Source organism: Camellia sinensis, chromosome 15 (assembly GCF_055761805.1).
Source record: "Camellia sinensis isolate YWXY chromosome 15, ASM5576180v1, whole genome shotgun sequence".
Lineage (NCBI taxonomy): Eukaryota > Viridiplantae > Streptophyta > Magnoliopsida > Ericales > Theaceae > Camellia > Camellia sinensis.
Window position 1 is genome coordinate 11,572,574 of NC_138975.1, and position 20,138 is coordinate 11,592,711.

Here is a 20,138-nt window from a genome sequence, read left to right on the forward strand (position 1 = left end):
AAGGTTTATGGAAGCTTCAATATCCCAATCTGAATTTTTAAAATTTTTTATTTAAAAAAAACCTCAGCATTTATTGATTTAGTCAAAATCCCCTAATTAGCATTTATTAACTTTTTTCAATCCATATATCTTTCCACATGCCTGCAATTATTGATTTAGTCAAAATCCCCTGATCAGCATTTAAAATCCCCTTATACAAATAATTATAGATACAATTCGTATATAGTTACTGCAGTACCCTTTTCAACTTCTCTCATACACTATGGTTAGTGATAAGAAAAAAATCTTAAAAAACATAATTTATATATTAAAAAAAATCTTAAACAAATATAAATATCTATAATTATCTCGTGCATAGCACGGGTGATAGACTAGTATATATTAAGTAAAATAAGGTTTTTAACGTCCAAGGCCTGTGGGAGTTTCAATATGCCAATCTTAATTTTCTAATTTTTTGTTTTTAAAAAAAAAAAAAAATTAATCTCAGCATTTATTAACTTCTCTCAATCCACAAGACTTTTTGACTTCTTTCATAATTGCTGCAGTACATTTTCCAAAACAAATAATTTGTATATTAAAAAAATTTTAAACAAATATAAATATTTATATCTATATCTATCTATTTATTTATATTTATCTCTAATCCACAAGTTTTGTGGGAGTTCCAATATCTGAACTTTAATTTCTTAATTTTTTTGATTTTTTTTGGAAAAAAAAACTTAGCACTTATTAAATTCTTCAAAGTCTTTTTAACTTCTCCAATACACACACTCTTTTTAACTTTTCATATACCTATTGCAAACAGTGAGTCTCCTTTTTGTTTTCTCTTTCTTGACTTCTCACTCTACACTTTCAACTTCATTGACCACGTATGCAAACAGTAAGTCTTCTTTTTGTTTTCTCCTTCTTGACTTTTCTTTTTGTTTACTATTTTAATATTGTAGTTAGATAGCGTATAAAAATATTTGTGATTTGTTTAGCGAATAAAAAATTATAATTTGATTTTTTAATATGACTGAAATTAGATAAATATAAACCCTCACAAAGAGAAAAATGTGATTATAATTAGTTGAATGATTCTTTTTTTTTAATGTGATTGTAGTTAGTTTAATAGTTCTTTTTTTTCATTTATTTATTTTATTATATGAAAAATGTGATGTGATTGTAGTTTGTTCAATGGCCTTTTTTTAATATAATTGTTGTAGTTAGTTCAATGGGTTTTTTTTAATGTTATTTAATCTTTTTATTTACTATATTAATTTTATTTTTGATTTTTTAATATGATTGAAGTTAGATAAATATAAACCTTCACAAATAGAAAAATGTAATTATAATTAATTAAATGATATCTATACTATATATTAAGCAAAATGGGGTTTTTAACCCTCAAGGCTTGTGGGAGCTTCAATATCCCAATCTGAATTTTTAAAATTTTTTATTTATAAAAAAAAACTTAGAATTTATTGATTTGGTCAAAATTCACTGATCAGTATTTATTAATTTTTTTCAATCCACATGTCTTTCCACATGCCTGCATTTATCGATTTGGTCAAAATTCCCTGACCAGCATTTAAAATCCCCTCATACAAATAATTATAGATACAATCCGTGTATAGTTACTGCAGTACCCTTTTCAACTTCTCCCACATACTATGGTTAGTGATAAGATTGTTAAATTATTTTTATAAAAAATTTTAAAAAACATAATTTATATATTAAAAAAAATCTAAAACAAATATAAATATCTATAATTATTTCGTGCATAGCACGTGTGATAGGCTAGTATTTTATAAAACAAACATGGATAATACATATCCAATCTTATATATCAAGTCAACAAACATGAATTGAGGGATATATTATCCAATACATATATCATATTCATTATATATCCTGACTAAATCCCACATTATATTATATCCTCCATTATATATCTAGTGAAACAAACAGGGCCTTAGGAAATTCACTGCACAGCAGCATACCTAATTCTAAAGTTAAGAGTGCGGTGGACTGAGCAGGGAAATTAATCAGTGGTTTGGTTTTAATTTTTTAAATTTAGTTTTTCAAAAATAAATTTTTTAGTTTTTTTTGTATCTTTTTATTTTTAGTGATATTTTTAAAATTTTAAGTATTTTTTATTTTTTCATATGCACCTTAATTAGATGTATTTAAATAAAAAAATATTTATGAAAAATATTTTAAAAAATTAATAAATACACAAAAATATGAAAAATGTATTGAATTTTCGTATTTTTATATTTTTTGGTATTTAGCGTATTTTTTAAAGATTTTTTTTACAAATATTATACTTTTTTAGTATATTTATGTTAGGTGTGCCTAAAAATTAAAAAAAAATTGTTTAAAATATTAAAAAATTCATTGAAAACATTAAAATTCGAAAAATAAAGCAATAGAATTTTCCAATAACTGTTTTTTGAAAACTAGAACCAAACAAGCTGATTAATATGGTGATATTAGATTATTTTTAATGGTATATTGATTTTTTTATTAAATTTGAGTAAAAAATTTTTTTGATATTAAATGCTCCAATGGAGGATTTTAGAATTTCATCAGAATACCGATAGATCAGGCAAATGATCGGCTGGTCAACCGGCCAGTGTAATTTTTTTTTTTTTTGGCCTTGAGGTGGTCGATCGGGCGGTCGACCGGTCAGTGCAATTTTTTTTTATAAATTTTTGCCTTGAGGTGGTTATCCGGGAGGACATCCGAGGGACATTCGGCAACGGTAACGAACAGTGATTTGATGAAAGACACATTTGTCATCAGTTTGATAAAAGAAAAGTGAAATTTTCAATTTGATACCTATTTGATGCAACTGTTGAAGCAGCAACTGAACTCATTTTTCATCAAATTCAAATTTGATGAAAAGTTTGAGTAACCATTGGAGATGTATGATAAAGAATATTTATTTATATATTAATATATATTATTAATATTTTTATTTTTAGTATTTTTTAATATTATAATTCTTTTTTTGTTCTAAAAAATATAAATTTTACTTAAAAATTATTTAAAAATTCATTAGTTTCCTCACTTAATTTCTAATCCAAATCTCTTTATGGGATTGGTAGTCCTAATAATAGAGGGATTATTAGTCTAAAAGGATAGTTAATCCCTTCACTCATGTCCCTAACCAAATACTCTTTAAGTAGATCTGACGGATTATTTATTCAATCTCACTTCCCAAAAAGAAAAATAAATATGGCTTAAGGGTAAATTACAAACACACCCATGAGTTATACTAAAAATACATATTCTTCTTTGTAGTTTGACAAATTATAGTCCATTCGTCTCATTTTGTTGGTCTATTATTCCATTTCAAAATGTCCCAAAATGATAATCCCATTTGAAAAGTGAAAGTAAAAAAATTGAATTTTCAAAACTATTCCTTTTGAGTAAGTATAAATATATTAAAAATTTGAAAAGATAAAAGTATTAGTGAAAAAAAAAATTTAAAATTTAAATTTAAGTGTAATAATTGCATACTTCCTTAAAAAATTTGAATCCTAAAAAGTGATCAACAAATTGGAACAAATGGAGTAAATACCTTCTTGTAAGAATTCTTTATTTAATAAAATTAATCAAAAAAATGAATTTCTTAATTACTTTCATATACAATAATAAAATTACTTGAATTATTAATTGACTTGATAATTTATTGATAAAAGAGATAATTTATTATGAAATTAGAAATTTTAGAAATGAGATGCAATGTTTAGAAATATAAGAATAATTTATATTTTAAGCAAACTTTAGAGAGTGTATTTATAATTTATCTTTTACTTAAAATATTGTAATTATGATATGACAGTACATGTCAAGTGACGAAATATAAGATCCAATTTCTTTATTAAAACTTGTATTAAATAAATTTTTTATTAAAAAAGAAAAGTTTTCATCAAATAACAATGAAAGATTCAAAATTATTGAAATTTAATGTTAAATTTAAATTTTTACTTGGAAAAGATTAGAGATCAAATTTATTTCACCTAAATTAGTTAAAGAACATTTTTGGAATAAGGGGTGTTTTGGCAAGATCGTAAAAAGTTAGCTTTTTGACTTTTTTAGACCACATTATCTCTCTACTTTTTCATATAAAAAAGTTAAAAAAGTTATAAAAAATTAAAAAAATTAGCTTTTTATTAATTTTTCAAAACACCACTAAGTTAATTACTTCTAAAAAAAGTGATGAAAAAATTGTTTGTTATTATTAAAATAAGTTATATCAAATCAAACTTTTTGATTGAAATTGTTGAATCGGAAGTGATTGAGGGCCCGAAATTTCGGGGCTCGAATGCCCCGAAATTCTATTTTAGGTAAAAAAAAAAAAAGGAAAAAAGAAAGAAAAAAAAACAGTTTCCAAAATTGGAAATTAGGGATATTAGGGGCAACTTTTTTAGGGCCACCAATCATTTTCCTTGTTGAATAAACAACTATTGAAAAAAAATGAAAGGTTGGAGATGCTTTTATTGATTCCAATTAGAGTAAAATGTTGAGAAATAATATTTATCACTGTATCTTAACCATCATATGTCATGTTTATGTAGTAAATATTATGTTCCAATCATATTTTAAAATTTGCAAAATTCATTATGTCACATAAAATTCGCATAAATAATAAAAATAAAAATAATATATTTAAGTGATATATAATATCCATTTAAAATATTGATAAATATAAGGATTTCAATTTATTGATATTTTTTTGTGTGTGTGTGTATGTGTGTGTGTGTGGGTGGGTGTGTGTGAGATAAAGTGTCACAACTCAAAAAGTGTGGGTATTGATTTTTGACCGCACAACTAAACAGGGAACTCAGCTGGAGAGCACTGGCAGAATAGATTAAGCCCAAACTACCTGTCACAGAAAGATAAGAATCCGGTGGTGGTTCGTCCACCCGAGGGTACTTCGACGATTAAGTCAGCAATCAAATATCTCTCAAAGATAGCTAATTGTGTTTAACTCACAAGAAATAATAGTATATCACACATACCTGAGACCCTCGAGGGTGTCTTGCTTTTATAGCCAGCATTGACCTGATCCCTGTAGAAGTCTCACTTCAGTGGACTCAAGCTCAATGCTCATCCTGGACCTTCATCTAGATAGAGATAAACTCTTCTTGAGCCTTATCCTTATCCAGACTGAGATCCTTCCGTATTCTAGAACTCTTACCCTTTATCCGCTTATTTCGGATTCCGGTATCTCCGTAGGTAACCTCGGCCTAGCCGAGATCACCTCGGCATCAGACCAGGACACGTGTAACCTCGGCTGACACTTCGGTGTCACCTTGGTCACGTATTGTCATTCACAAAATATGTCCCCACAACTGTCCCTTAGGTTCTATTATGTCAGCAACCTGAGGTGATAGAACCTACATTGTTTATTCCTTTAGAACGTCGGCTAAAATTCATTCTTTCCATCGACCGAGATCATGACTTGTCGATTTCAAGTACTCCGGACTCAACTGTCCATCTTTACCAATGACCAAGAACTAAGAGTCAAGTTCTTTTAATACCTTAATTGAGATCGCTCCTCTAGCTGAGGTTTCTGCTTCATTAATCAAGAACTCCAAGGGTTTTGATTGTGCCTAAGCTATCACACACGATTTACTCGATCGTTTCCTCCACACGTTCGTTCCTTATTAGTTCGTACCTGACATGCTCTATCAGGTCGTGTCGCTTCTGCGCACGCTACCTGACAAGCACGTGGCCTAAGGCGTCTCATTATGTTTTGTCGCCTTTTCGGTTTTGTTCCACAAAACTCTTTTTTTTTCCTTCGTCTTTTCATTTTTTACGAATTTAATTTGTTTTATCTCTTAGACTCTTTCTCTAACATTTCCTTTCCAAATTGCCATTTTTCAAGCTCTCAAGCTCTGCAATTGCCTTTTCCGTCACCATCAGCGCACCATTCATCATTCGACTCGAATCGTTCAACTCGTCTGACTCTGGCGTATCTTACTCCAGCTTTAATCGGAAATCCTCTGATTTTTATTTTAACTTCAATTCCCCATTGTTTTTTACTATTCTTGGCCATGCTCTTCCATGCAACTGCCATCAGAATTTTGCTATATGTTTCTCTTCACACCTATTTTTGTGGAATTTGTCTTTGTATTTGTAATTGCACTCTGTTTCTATCTTCATGCTTTGGTCACCATTTCTTGTTTCTTGAATCTGTCTGATGTATCATAATTTATTCTTGAATTCAAGAGTGTATGTATTGTTTCCGGTTCTTGCACACTGCCTTGTACACACTCACTCATTGTTCTACAAATTTATGATTTTCTTAATTCTTGAATCTCAACTGCGTTCTTGATTTCTGTATCATGCTCTTTTTTTCTGTTTGTCTTGTTGTATTTCCAGATTTTTGCCTTCAATTCCTGTTTCTGTAGTTTCTAGGTTTGGAAATTGCTTTAGAACCTTGTTCTTTAGGAAAATCGAAACGAATTCCCCTTAGATCTTCAAAAACCCTAACACCAGTGCCTGTTTAGGTTTTTAGCCGAGGTCTTTAAATCTATATCAATCATTCTGTTGCCCAACTCCTTCTTTGTCGAGATAATGGGTATGTTTAGGTGGAGGGTAGACACCCTAGAAAAACTAGAGCATTTTAGGCGGGAGTTTTCTATCCCAGCCGACGTCCATTTGAGGTTAGCTGGGGAAGAGGACTCTATCATGCCTGATGGAGACTCTATGCCCTTCTCTGTTGTTGCATTCATTGAATGCGGACTTCGGTTTCCCCTTGATACTCTTTTCCAAGAAATCCTTCACTATTACAAACTCAACCTCATGCAGCTTGTCATAAACTCATATAGGGCTATCAATGGCATAATCGAACTAGCACACCGAGAAAATACCAAGATTACATTAGCCGATATCCAATTCTGCTACACCATGTGTGGCCTTAAGTCTAAAAAAGGCTACATATACTACCTTAAGCCTAGATCCACCACCTTCAAACTAATAGTCGACCTCTCAAACTCGAACAAGAGTGTTGCAGATGATTACTTCATCATCTCGAGCAACTAGGAGTTTGCTCTTGATGACGATCTTTATCTTTATTCTCTTTGCCGAGCAGTTTTTAAAGAGGGTAATGGTAAGACTTAGTCTTCCTATTGTAATTTCATTTTGGTTAAGGCTTGCAAACTCATTCATCTCTACTAATGTTTGCTCTTTGTTTTTTGTAGTTTTTCCCAGCCAGCGAAGGGATTTCGGCAATCATACGTCCCCAGCTGAGATCTAAAGAAACTCTTGGATCTCCCTGTGCAGAGATGCAAGGCCCTTCTGCTGTTGAATTACATACCCACATACAAGTCAGCTTTGTCCAATGTCCCTCGGAGGAGTCAAACCCCATCGTTTTCTTCAACCCTTCCAGTCACTTCTTTACCAAGAGCTGATCAAGCTTCCTCTTCTGATCCAGTTGAGTTGTCGTCAACCTCTGCCCCCCAACTTATCCCAATATCCCAGCACCGACGCCGATGTCGTGCCCCAGCAAACGTACCAGCAGGCAGAACTCGTAGCCGCAAATGTCAAGACTTTGAGGCGTTGACTTATGATCCAACAAACTCACCCATTGCATTTCTAGCAATTCACTTTGGCACCAAAGTTACCCTTGCTGCAACCGCCGACGATATGGGCCAAAAAGGTGTTATGGAAGACCTCCTGACCGACTTGCCAGGAGTGGTTACTGTCACCTCTTCTCCATCAGAGTCCCAGCCCAAGCCTAAGGCAAAAAGGGTGAAGCGTGCCAAGGTAAAAACTACTGTAACACAAATTGACACTGAAGACACCGTGCTGATCTTGAGATTGGCAGAGGTTGGAAAAAGTGCCTTCAACGTTGAGAAGAGGCCTGCCGAGGCCGAACCATCTAATACCGCTCAGTCGAAGAAGCTGAGGTCAAAACCCACCGCAAGCCCAAGTGCTTTCAAAGCCGGTGAGCCTTGGGCCCTTGCAATCATGATTGGTGATAAGCCAGTGAAGGCCGGTGACAGCGCCATCAACAGTATTGAGGTCGGCGCCGCTCTTTCCATAGCCGTGCTCCTTCCAACTGATCTCAATCGCATGGCCGAGATAAATGAATATGAAAATTTTGCTCTGATGATACAGCATTCCATATTGGTAGGTTCCCAACACTTGGTACTTTATGGCTTTTATTTTAAGTTCTTCATACTGACTTGTTTGTTTGTTTCTTTTTAGGCCATCCAACATGCCTATTCTTTCGCCACGAAAGCCGAGGCTTTCAAAGAAGAGTTGGTGTACAAAACCAAGGAAGCTGCTGGTTTCTTCTCCTCCCTAAACAACGTCGAGGCCAAGATCAAAGTTCTGTTGGATTAGGTCAAAACAGCCAAACGAGCCCAAGACCAGGCCGAGGAAAAAGCTGAGGCGACCGAAGCTGTAGCTGAAGTACTAAAATCTGAGATCAAGGACGTCGATGCCAAAACTGCCAAGGTCAAGGTAGATCTCCAAGAATCGTTGTTTACGAAGGAGGCCGAGATTAAGGTGACCAACGAGAAAGCATTCTTAGAACGGCAGGCTATCGTCCGTGACGCATACAAAGAACAAGTCAACCAAGCCTGTAATCGAGGCTTCTACCTCGGCTGGACTGTAACTCTCAACAAATTATCTGTCCCTATGGACTCTGACCTTCGAGATACCAGCAAACTCCAACTGTCTTTCCCTCTGCCTCCCAAAAGATCGAGCGGCGAGGCAGATGAAGAGGAGGTTGAGTCTGACGATGCTGAAAAAAATGAGGAGGTTGCTAAGGGTGCCAAGTCCCTGACATTGAATGATCAAGTCCTGGACTTGACTCATGATGTGGAAGAAGACTTGGTCTCCAAGGGTGCCTCTCTCAAACAAACAACTTCTGAGGCCGAGGTCCATTCAACCGAGAAAAGCTTAGACCACAAACCCTTCTGGAAATTGATGCCGAGATAGCGGTGGAGAAGGAAGCCACATTGCCAACCGAGGCCGACACAATGCCAACAGCCGAGGTTGAGCAATCTGAGACCGATGCCCATAATTCCAACATTTAGGAATTTTTACTCTGAATTTTACTTTTGAACAGTTTGTAATTTTTTGTAACTTTTGGACAAGTAATCTCTTTTGCCAGGCCGAAGTGCCTTTTTGTTTCTGAACAAGTTTTTCTTGAATGCATGTTTTCCTTCTTCATTTTCTCCTAAGTGTTGGATGCTTTGCTTCATGTATGCTTACTACTTTCCTTCTATGCCTTTCATTCTTCCATATTTAGAATGTTTTTACATTTCTTCAAAGTACACCTTAACTTGTGCAATCACTTCGGGGTAAGCTACCCCAGATACAAACCTTGACTGCTGGTCTCGGCCAATAATTGGAATATCTCGGCTAACTTTAACTTGTAAATTGTTTTCAAATTTCAACAAATGTCAAGTCCATTCTAACTTGTAAATTTTTTTTCCTAAAAATTTCAACAAGTCTTAAGCTCTCAAGTCTATTTATCATTTCTGCTCCATGCCCCCTAATATGAGCCTAAGTTCTACTTAGGTTTACATTATCTGTTTATGGTCTTTCGCCGAGGTCAAATTCAAACAAAGACTAGCCGAGGTGTTCAACCTTGGTTTCTTTGTTAATCTAACTGAAGCGAGCTTGGTTCTACGCTGAGTTCAGCTTTGCCGACATGGCTAGTCAAGGTTAATTCAACGTTGTTCAACTCTATTATATGCAAGTATAATTCAACTCTGCCATATAATAAGTCTAAGTTATTCGTTATGTTTCATTCGGAAACATTGTCAACTTAGGTCAACTCTATTATATGCAAGTATAATTCAACTCTGCCATATAATAAGTTTTAGTTATTCGTTATGTTTCATTCGGAAACATCGCCAACTTAGTTCAACTCTATTATATGCAAGTAAAATTCAACTCTGCCATATAATAAGTCTAAGTTATTCGTCATGTTTCATTCGGAAACATCGTCAACTTAGTTCAACTCTATTATATGCAAGTATAATTCAACTCTGTCATATAATAAGTCCTAACACACAAATTTCGAATTCATAAGAATCATTCTAGAATTTTATTATTACTTCGGCTAATGAAAGTATGACATAAACTTTGAAAAACAAAAAAAACTAATGATAAAAAAACTTCAAGTTGCAAGTGTTCTAGGGTCTTGGCAACTTTTTTCCATCAGTGTCTTCAAACCGATATGTCCTATTACCGGCAACCGAGATGATTCTATAAGGCCCCTCCCAGTTTGGGCAAAGTTTCCCCTCCTTGGGATCCTTCTTGTTGCTGTAGACACCCCATTTTTTACGGCCCTTAGGATTTGGACGTCATCGCTTGCACACTGATGATGAGCCTATATGATTGTCAAGTGCTCGAAATCCTTAGCAAAATGCCACAACTTTGAGTCTTTCAAACCTTGCACCCCTGTTACTTTTTTTTTTGGACCAAACACTGTTTTTCAAGCCTGCAACCCTTGGTGGCCTGCTGGCCACCTTTTTAGGCTGCCGACTATCATTCTTGGTTGCTAGCCACTGATGTGGCTTGCTGGCCAGCAGTGATGGCCAGCCACCAATGTGTTTTGCAGATATTTTTGTGACAGCTATACCAACTGTTTGCACAGATGTACGCATCTGCTCCCACGTGTAAGGCTGGATGTTTTTGAGGAAAATTCATGTTTTCTATATATAGAGAGCCCCCCATTTTTCCATGGGGTTAGAAAAATTTTGGAGCAAAATTTTTCCTCTCTCTCTCTCTACAATTCTCTCTCTCTAGCAAATTTCTTAGTCTTTGCTTATACACTTTTCACCTTTGCCTACACACTCTAAACCAAACCTTCTCATCTTGGAGCTAAGGTACTTTTGGGCTTGGTTTAAGCTCTAGAAGGGTGTGTTTGTCTTGATTTGTTGTCTAGAATTGGTCTTTCCTTCAAGAGGTATAAGGCTTTGCTTGTTGCTTTGTTTTATTTGCTATTATTCTTGCTGTTTTCCAAGTGTTTTTGGGCTGTAAAAAATCTGTCTTTTTGGGTTGAAACTTGGGTTTTAAGGCCATTAAAGGTTGAGGGGTGGTTCACCTTTATTTGCACCTTGTTTTGAAGGCCTTTTCTCTTGTGTTTCCCATCCTTTTACTATCTGTTTTTGAGCTTTTAAACACTAATTTTCAAATTTATTTCAATGGCCAAAATCATGTTTTGAAGTCCAAAACTGGAGGGGTTAGCCTCCCCTCCTTGTGTTTTGCTTACTAGCCTAGCTTGTGCCATGTTTTAGCTTATTAATCTAGCTATTGTTAGCTCAATTCTAGCATGCTTTTAGACTGTTTTATAACTATTTTTGGTTGATAGCTGCATTTGTGCTTTGTTTTGCATGCTTATAGTGTAATTGTCCTTATGAGTTTGGTGTTTTAGGCCTTAGACATCATCTTGTTTGAGTTGATTGCATTTATTTATGGCTTTCCATACTTGTGATCACTCTTAATCATCTCTACAACCTCCTTATTTCTTGGCTTTTGTTTTGTTTTGAAAGTGGTTCAAACAACTTGTTTGTTTAAAACATGAGATTGAGATGTCATGCTTAATGGTTTAATCCCTTTGGGGTTCATTATAAACGGTATGATGTCTCTTTCATGCCCAAGACGACTCTTGGTTTGAGCCCTCTTTCCATTAGAGGACTTAAACTCGCCATTGGACTCAATGAATTAAAGAATGGTTGGTAATTTAAAATAAAGTAATTAAAGTGGGACCAAAATTGTACAAGATAAGAATTTGTTTTTTGTGTTCAGTTGGACGTTAATTGAACACATGGAAGCTTGAGTCATTTCATACTCATTAGTGATGAAATGATTCCAAGGTCACCACTTCCCTTGATCAATTCATGAAAGAGAGGAGGTTAGAGTCTTATTTTGTTGCATTTATTGAACTTGCACACTTTGGTTCATAAGCCATCATGCAATGAAGTTGCTTGAGTTAATGGTTTGTGGACCAAGTTTACTACTCTTTTGATTTGTTCATGATAAGGATGGGTGAATTATGCAAACAAACTCTTGAGAATACCCTGTGCATGCTATGTTTGTTCTCTATTACAGCAAGATGAACTATGCAGCAGTGGCTGGCAGGCCACTTTCCATGGGCGGTAGGCCACCTTTGATGGCCGACCGGCCGGCCATCACTGGTGGCCGACAGGCTCTCACTTCTGGCCGGCCGGCCACCAATGCAAAATCTAGCAGTGTGTTTTTTGAGCAGAACAAAGCCATTCTGGAAGTGGATAGAAGTGTAAGTGTTCTATTGTGCAATAGAGGCTTTCTGGAAGCAAAACATTGATTTTTCGGCTGGAAACCGAGCATGTGCATGTACATGAGCATTCTTCGCGTATCAAGCCTGTTTAGTTTAAATACTTAGCTTAGTTATTTGTTGTACTTAATTAGTTACAGTTAATTAATTTTGTAAAGTATTGTAATTAATTAGTTAGTTAACTAGTTATTCGATTTCGTTTTGTAATTATTTTAGTTAACTAAAATAATTAATTCATTTGTTGTAATAATTAGTTAAGTAGTTTAGCTAATTTAATTTGTTTTGTAATAATTAGTTTAGCTTTAATTAGTTAGCTAGTTAGTTCATTCGGACTTTCCTTCGTAAGAGCGCAATATAATAACGTGTATGTCTTCTAATCTCACATCTTTCTCCCTTTTATTTACTAGCTTATGATGGTTAATTTAGGACATCATGTTTTGTTTAGCATACTTCATGTTTGCATCCACTTGTATTGCATGCATCAAGGCTTGGTTCATCATTCTAATTGCATTGTTAGTTTAATACTTCTTTGAATACGTGCTTAGACCGCATGCTATCAAAATTGATTCATATGCCATATTAGTAGCCAAGCCTATTAGTTGCATTTTTGCATACATTGCATTAGTCATATCACATAGTTAGGAATCATGCATTTTTTTAACTCATTTCTCTTTTGCCTTGGAGTACTAGGTGAGCCTTTACTCGCTTTAACATATCGTATGCGTGTGATTGTTGCCATGTTTAGCATGTTTGCCGTGAGGCTAATTACTTAAGTGCTATAACTACTTGAATGCCTGTGGATGAAGGCTAGTTACTTGAATTGGAATAATTTGAGTAATGTTCATATGCGATCATTTTTTCAAGTGGTACATATTCGAAACAAACATGAAATCAAGTGTTCCAATTTTTGCAAGCTAGTCTATACTTGTGTGTGTGTGCGCATCACGTAGCAATGCTAGCCTAATAAATCGGAACAAGAGCGTATAATGTACATAAGATTCATATCATGATTAGTAGAGGCCGATCTTTGATCGGGTGAGCAGGGGTGCTCAATTCATGACCTTCTCCTCTCGTACCTAAGTTCCTGAGTCGAGATAATCTTGGCAATGACAGACACGTGGCCTTTCCCACGAGTCATGGTTTCCTAAATTTTTCTAAAAAAAAATATTTAGGTGGCGACCCTGTATCTGGCAAAGCAGTTCATTTTTGGCAATTTGATTCAAAATCGATTTTCCAAAAAATCTGCCAAATTGGGACTCTTTGGTGTTTATCTATTTCACATTGCACTTGTGGAATTAGATTCAGAACCGTGGGCGTCTGATACTGTAGGGCTTATTTCGACTCCCGAGAGGAGGCATGAAAAAGCCAAGCTACAATTGCCGACGACTTTTCTCAGGACGAGGTCTCCAATTTTGAACTCTCTTAGGTTAATCTTCTTGTTGTAAGCCCTAACAAGTTGTTGCTGGTATGCCCCTAGCCGAATTGCTGCTCTCTCTCTTTTCTCCTTCAGTAGGTCCAGATCTCGGGCCAGATATGCCTCATTAGTCCTATTCTCTACTCTTTGGGTTTTGATCCCAGGGATGCCGACTTCCAGTGGGATAACTGTTTCAGTGCCATAAGCCATGGCAAAAAGAGACTCCCCAATTGATTTTCTCGGTGTAGTCCGATATGCCCAAAGCACATTAGGCAACTTTTCTAACCACTTCTCTTTCGTTGTTTCCAGCCTCTTTTTGATCCCATCCAAAATAGTCTTTTGGATGCTTCCGCTTGACCATTGCTCTGAGGGAAACTTGGAATGAAGTAGTAGCTCTTGATTTTGTACGTTGCATAGAAGCTTTTGATTAGCCTACTGTCAAACTGTATACCATTATCTGCTATTATTGCCCTTGGGATCCCAAACCTAGTGATGATGTTCTTCCATATGAAGTTCTTCACATCAATATCTCAAATTTATACAAGGGGTTCAGCTTCTACCCACTTCGTGAAGTAATCAGTTGCTACTAGCAGAAACTTTCTTTGCCCAGTTGCTTGGGGTAGTTGTCCAACAAGATCCATGCCCCACTGGGCAAATGGCCAATGACTGGATACTGGGTTCAAATCTGCTGCTGACTAATGTATCAAATGTGCAAACCTTTAACATTTCTCGCACTTTTTGACGTAGGCTTCAGCATCCTTCTGCATGTAGGGCCACAAGTACTCCTGAGTAATGGCCCTGTGAGCAAGTGATCTGCCCTCAGCATGGCTTCCACATACCTTTTCGTGTATTTCATACAAGAAGTCTTCAACCTAAGAAGGATGCACACATCTCAAAAGGGGACCAGTGAAGGATCTCTTATAGAGATGGCCATCTACTGTTAGGTTGAACCTGACCGACTTCAATCTGGTCTTATGTGCCTCTTTTCGGTCGTCTGGCAGCTTACCATCCCTAAGGAACATCATTATTGCATCCATCCAACTTGGACCCATCTCCATACACATTGTTTTATATTCTGTGGTCAGTGGTTCCATACTTGGGCCTGACAAATAATCAACCATTATTGTCCTTGTCTCCTTTAATTTCATTGCACTAGCTAGGTTAGCCAAGGCATCGGCGTGACTGTTATAATCTCGGCTAACTTGCTGTAGCCGGCAATCCTGGAACAATGCTAGCAGTCTAATAACTTCTTTGACATAGGCCATCATTCTTTCATCTCGGGCTGCATACTCGCCTGTTGCCTGATTCACAATAAGTAGGGAGTCACAGAAGACTGCTATCTCATCGGCTTCCATTATTGTTGCTAGCTTTAACCCTGTAATTAGTGCCTCATACTCTACTTCATTGTTTGAGGCCTTAAACCCCAAACGAATAGACTGCTCTAACATTCACCCATCTGGTGATACTAACCCCACTCTTGCCCCCGCTTCTTGACGGTTTGAACTTCCATCAATAAACAGGCGGAAAGAGTCGCCGATGTAAATGTCGTAGGGCTTTGGTTTCTCTTCTTTCTTCTGTTTTGCTTAAGTGGGGTTCTTTGGTCCTAGCTGGGTTTCTTCTTGCTGTCCTGGGCACTCCAAGCCGCGGCTCACCGGAGTCCAACGTGGGATAGCACCAGGTGTGAACTCGGCCACAAAGTCGGCCAGAACTTGGCCTTTTATTACTGTTCTAGGCCTAAACTCCAGGTCATATTGGCCCAATATTACTGCCCATCTGGCTACCCTGCCTGTTAGATCTCCTTGCTGCAACAGGGACTTCAGAGGATGCTCAATCAGTACCACAATCTTATGGGCTTGGAAGTAATGATTCAAGTTCTTTGAAGCCATTATTAGGGCTAGTGTCAATTTTTCCAAGGGTAAGTACCTGGTCTCTATGCTTGCTAGGGTTTTACTCACATAGTATACTGCCCTTTGTTTTCCCTTCTCTTATCTGATTACCACTACACTCACTGCATGCTCTGAAATTGCCAAGTATAAGAATAGTTCCTCTCTAGGTACTGGATTTGACAGAACTGGAGTTGTTGTTAGGTATTTTTTCAAGTCGGCCAAGATGACTTCGCACTCTTCTGTCCACAAAAAATCTATGGCCTTCTTTAACAAACTAAAAAATGGTTTATACTTATTCGAACTTTTGCTTATACACCTGTTCAGGGCTGCGGCCCTTCCAGTCAACATCTGTACTTGTTTTGCTGATGTCGGGCTTTTCAAGTCAAGGATGGCCTTGATTTGATCCAGACTTGCTTCAATGCTCTTTCTGGTAACCAAGTATCCTAGGAACTTACCAGACCCGACTCCAAATGCGCATTTCGAAGCGTTGAGTCGGAGTCAATATGTTCTCAGGATATCAAAAACTGCCTTCAAGTCAGCCAGATGATTCTCAGGCTCTTTGGTCTTCACAACCATGTCATCAATGTATACTTCTACTGTTTTGCCAATCAGATGTCTGAACATCTTCGTTACCAACCTCTAGTAGGTTGCTCTTGTATTTTTCAGCTCGAAAGGCATTACTTTGTAGCAGTACAATCCTTTTGGGGTGATAAATGCAGTTTTCTTCTCGTCATGGGGGTACATCGCTATCTGGTGATACTCTCTATAAGCATCCAGGAAGCTCATCATTCCATGCCTTGAAGTGGCATCTACTAACTGATCAATCTTGGACAGTGGGAAACTGTCTTTGGGACAAGCCTTATTCAGGCTAGTGAAGTCCATGCAGACCCTCCACTTCTCATTTTTCTTTTTAACAACTATTGTGTTGGACAACCAAGTTGAGTAATTCACCTCCCGAATAGCCTTGGCTTCTAACAGTTTGTCCACTTCTTCCTCTATTGCCTCCACATGAATCAACGTTGGCCTTCTTGCCCGCCGAGTGGTAGGTTTAGCCGACTTGTCTACATTGAGGCTATGGTAGGAGACCCCGGGGTCAATGCCAGGCATCTCGTGTGGCATCTAGGCAAACACTTCTATGTTTGCTCGCAAGAAAGTCTCTAACTCCCTTTTCTTCTTCTCGGCTAAGCCTGAGCCGAGAAGAAAGAAGCACTCTTCTTTATCTTCTTTTACCAGAATCTTCTTCAAGACTTCCTCACTCTTGTCAGCCGGTTCTTTGCCGACGTCATCCAGGACCTCTATGTCCTCGTCTTCAATTTCTACTGTTTCTGTCTCTCGCACGTTACAGGTGGATTTCATTGCTGCCATGGAGCAATTTTTTACTTGCACCTGATCCCTTCTGACCTCTTTAATTCCATACTTCGTTAGGAACAGCAACAGCTGGTGCAATGTTGAGGGAACAACCCTCATTGCGCGCAACCATGGCCTTCCTAAGATAACATTGTAAGGGGAGGGGGTGTCAATTACTGTGAACTCTGTGCTTACTTTCTTGGTGCCTGCCTGCACCTCTAAATTTATTGCTTTTAGAGGCCATGTCGGCGTTCCATTGAACCCGACCATTGGGCTGTCAGATTACTCCAAATCATCTCGGTGAAGGCCAAGCTCCTTGTAACATCTGACATACATGATGTCACAACAGCTGCTTTGGTCGATCATAATGCGTGTTACTTGGCATTCTCCAATCTTGAGGGTCACTACCAGAGCATCGTTGTGTGGATGCTGCACCATGTCTAGGTCTGTCTCAGCAAAGGACACTATTGGTCCCTGGCGCTTGTTTGTCCTAGGTTTCTTTTGTTGGACCTGATACACGTGATGTAAGTGTTTCACCCTCTATGTCTCCCCACATACCTCATTCTCATTGACCATCGACTGAATCACATTGATCATCTGAGGTCCATCTGCTTGCTGTTATGGTGGTGGTGGAGGTGGTGCTGTCGGTGTTTGGGGCAATCTCGCTTGCTCTTCCTTTGTTCTGGCCTCATCTACCAGGTCCCTCAAGTGACCCTGTCTGACCAAATCTTCTAAATGCGTCTTCGGGGTTTTGCACCCCTGAGTCAGGTACCCATCCTCATTGTGGTAAGCATAGTACTTTCCAAGAGTCCTCCCCATAAATTCGCCAGGAATCTTCTCCGGCGCTCTATAATACTGTTGGTTCCTGATCCTTTCTAGAACTTTATAAACCGAGATCTGGAACACAGTGGCGACTGCTTGTGCCGCCCTCAGCCCTGTTTCTTGCCTATTAAATCTTGTATTACCTCGGCCTCGCTTCGGCGAGTCGTTTTCTTCTCCTACTTCGATGCCTTTGTTCTTAGCGTATCCTCTTTTACTCTGGTATATTTCTCTATCCTTGCCATGAGCTCCTCCATACTCTTTGGTAAAGTCTTTGCCAGCGACTTCCGAAGCGTGCAATCATTCTCCAAGCCATTCTTAAAAGACACAACCGCTAACTCCTAGTTGTATCCCAGTATTCGGTTGAACACCTCATAGTACCTTTTGGTATAAGCCCTGAGGCTTTCACCCTCGCCGATTTTCAGAGCCATCAGGGAGTCTACCTTCAGTGGCTGTAACTTGTTTGTCACAAACCTGGCCACAAACAACTCAACCAGGCCTTCTCAACTCTTCACAGTTCCTTTCGGTAACTTGTGAAACCAATTCGAAGCGATTTCCCTAAAGGACGAGGGGAACACCTTGCATAGCAATGGTTCGTTCTCGGTATACAAAGCCATCAAAATCAGATATAAGCCAATGTGAAAGTTCGGATCGGACTTACTGTCATAAATCTGGAATCTCTGCATATGGAACCTTTTTGGGGCCTCAAACCTATCCAACTCAATTAAGAACGACGTTCTCGGCTTGACTAGGGATGCAACCTCGACATTCTTCCGTTTCCTCTAGAGGTATGTGACAACCCTCACCACTGATTAGTGCTAATCGATGATTAAGCATGTTAAATGACTGATTGACTGAAATCCTGAGCTGATTGATTGAGTGTATAGCTTAAGTGCATTTCTATCTGTTGACTGTTGAATGATCTGTTCGTGTTTTGGGCTTTAAACTGTAAATTGAAGGCCTTATCGGCGGCCGAATCTAAAATTGAGTAATGTTTTATGCTAGTTGGAATTTATGTGATTTTATGGTATATTTAATTGGAACTTGATTTGGTATGATTAAATTAGATTTAATAATGTTAAATTACATAAGTTGGCTTTATTTACCTAATTGCCATTGAGTGGGTTATGCTAGGCCGCTACTTCTCTCACCTTTAGCATTGTTTAGCACCATTTCTTCAGCCTTATTCCTAGAGCAAACCGACTAGAGAGAGAAGGAGAGTAGGAGAATTGATTTCAACTAAAATTTGGCTTGGAGGCTTAGGAGATTGAAGGATTCCTAGCATATTGAGCTTCCACATTTGAAATTGGAGACTTAAGGTAGAGAATTTACCTTCTTGTTCATATCTTGGGTTGGTTCTTGCATGGTTTAGAGAATTTACAAGTGTTTTCCAGAAAATTAGCCCAAAAGGATCGAATTTGGTGCTTTAAAGTTGAGTTTTGAGCTTGAGGTTCGAATCTGAAAATTCTAGATTTTGGACTCACGCTCGAGTGGGAAACTCCACACTCGAGCGTACACACTGAGTTCATACAGTCCGTTTGAGCGGGAAAAGTGACGCTCGAGTGGGAAATGCGTGTATCCAGTACTTTGCATGTGTTTACAGTTCGCTCGAGCGGGGGAATACACGCTCGAGCGGACATGCAGACAAAAGAGCCCCACTCGAGCGTGACTCACTCAACTCGAGCGGACTGCAAAAGTACTGGATGGGTGAAACTCACGCTCGATGGGCGCTCGAGCGGACCCTGTTTCAGCAAAATTTTGAAAAGTGTTTTTAAATGCATCTTTGCATCCTCATTCCATCCTAGGTATTCCTAGGCCTAGTTTAAGGCATCTTAATGAGGATAATGGTTTAGAACCACACCGAGTCAAGATAGGGACTAAGTTATTATTTCCCAACTGTGTAGCTTAGTGTGTGTTCGTTCTGTAATTGTGTAGGGTTGGCATCCGAGGACGCTCACTAGCCTATCTGTAACCCAGAACTCTGTGAGTAACAATGTTGTAAAGATATATTCAATCATGAATATTTTCTGAATGAACAACTGTACTGCTTTCTGAAATGATATTTCTTACTGAATGAATGCTTGTCTTATTTGCGAACTATATTCGTGGCATCCATAGCAATTTACTGTTACTGTACTATACTGCTACTGTCATAGAGATCTTTGTCGGTTCCTATGTTTGGAACCACTACTGTTTACTGATATGATGGCCATCACCTGACTGTTCGGTCTGTTAAGACCTACTGTACTGTTTTGCTATTGGATGTACCACATATGACTATTATAGTTTCTGAATGACTGTTATGGCATGAAACATGAGCCACAAACTGAATGACTGATATACTGATAAATGACTGTTTTTAATACTGAAAGGACATTCATTCTTAACCTCTTTA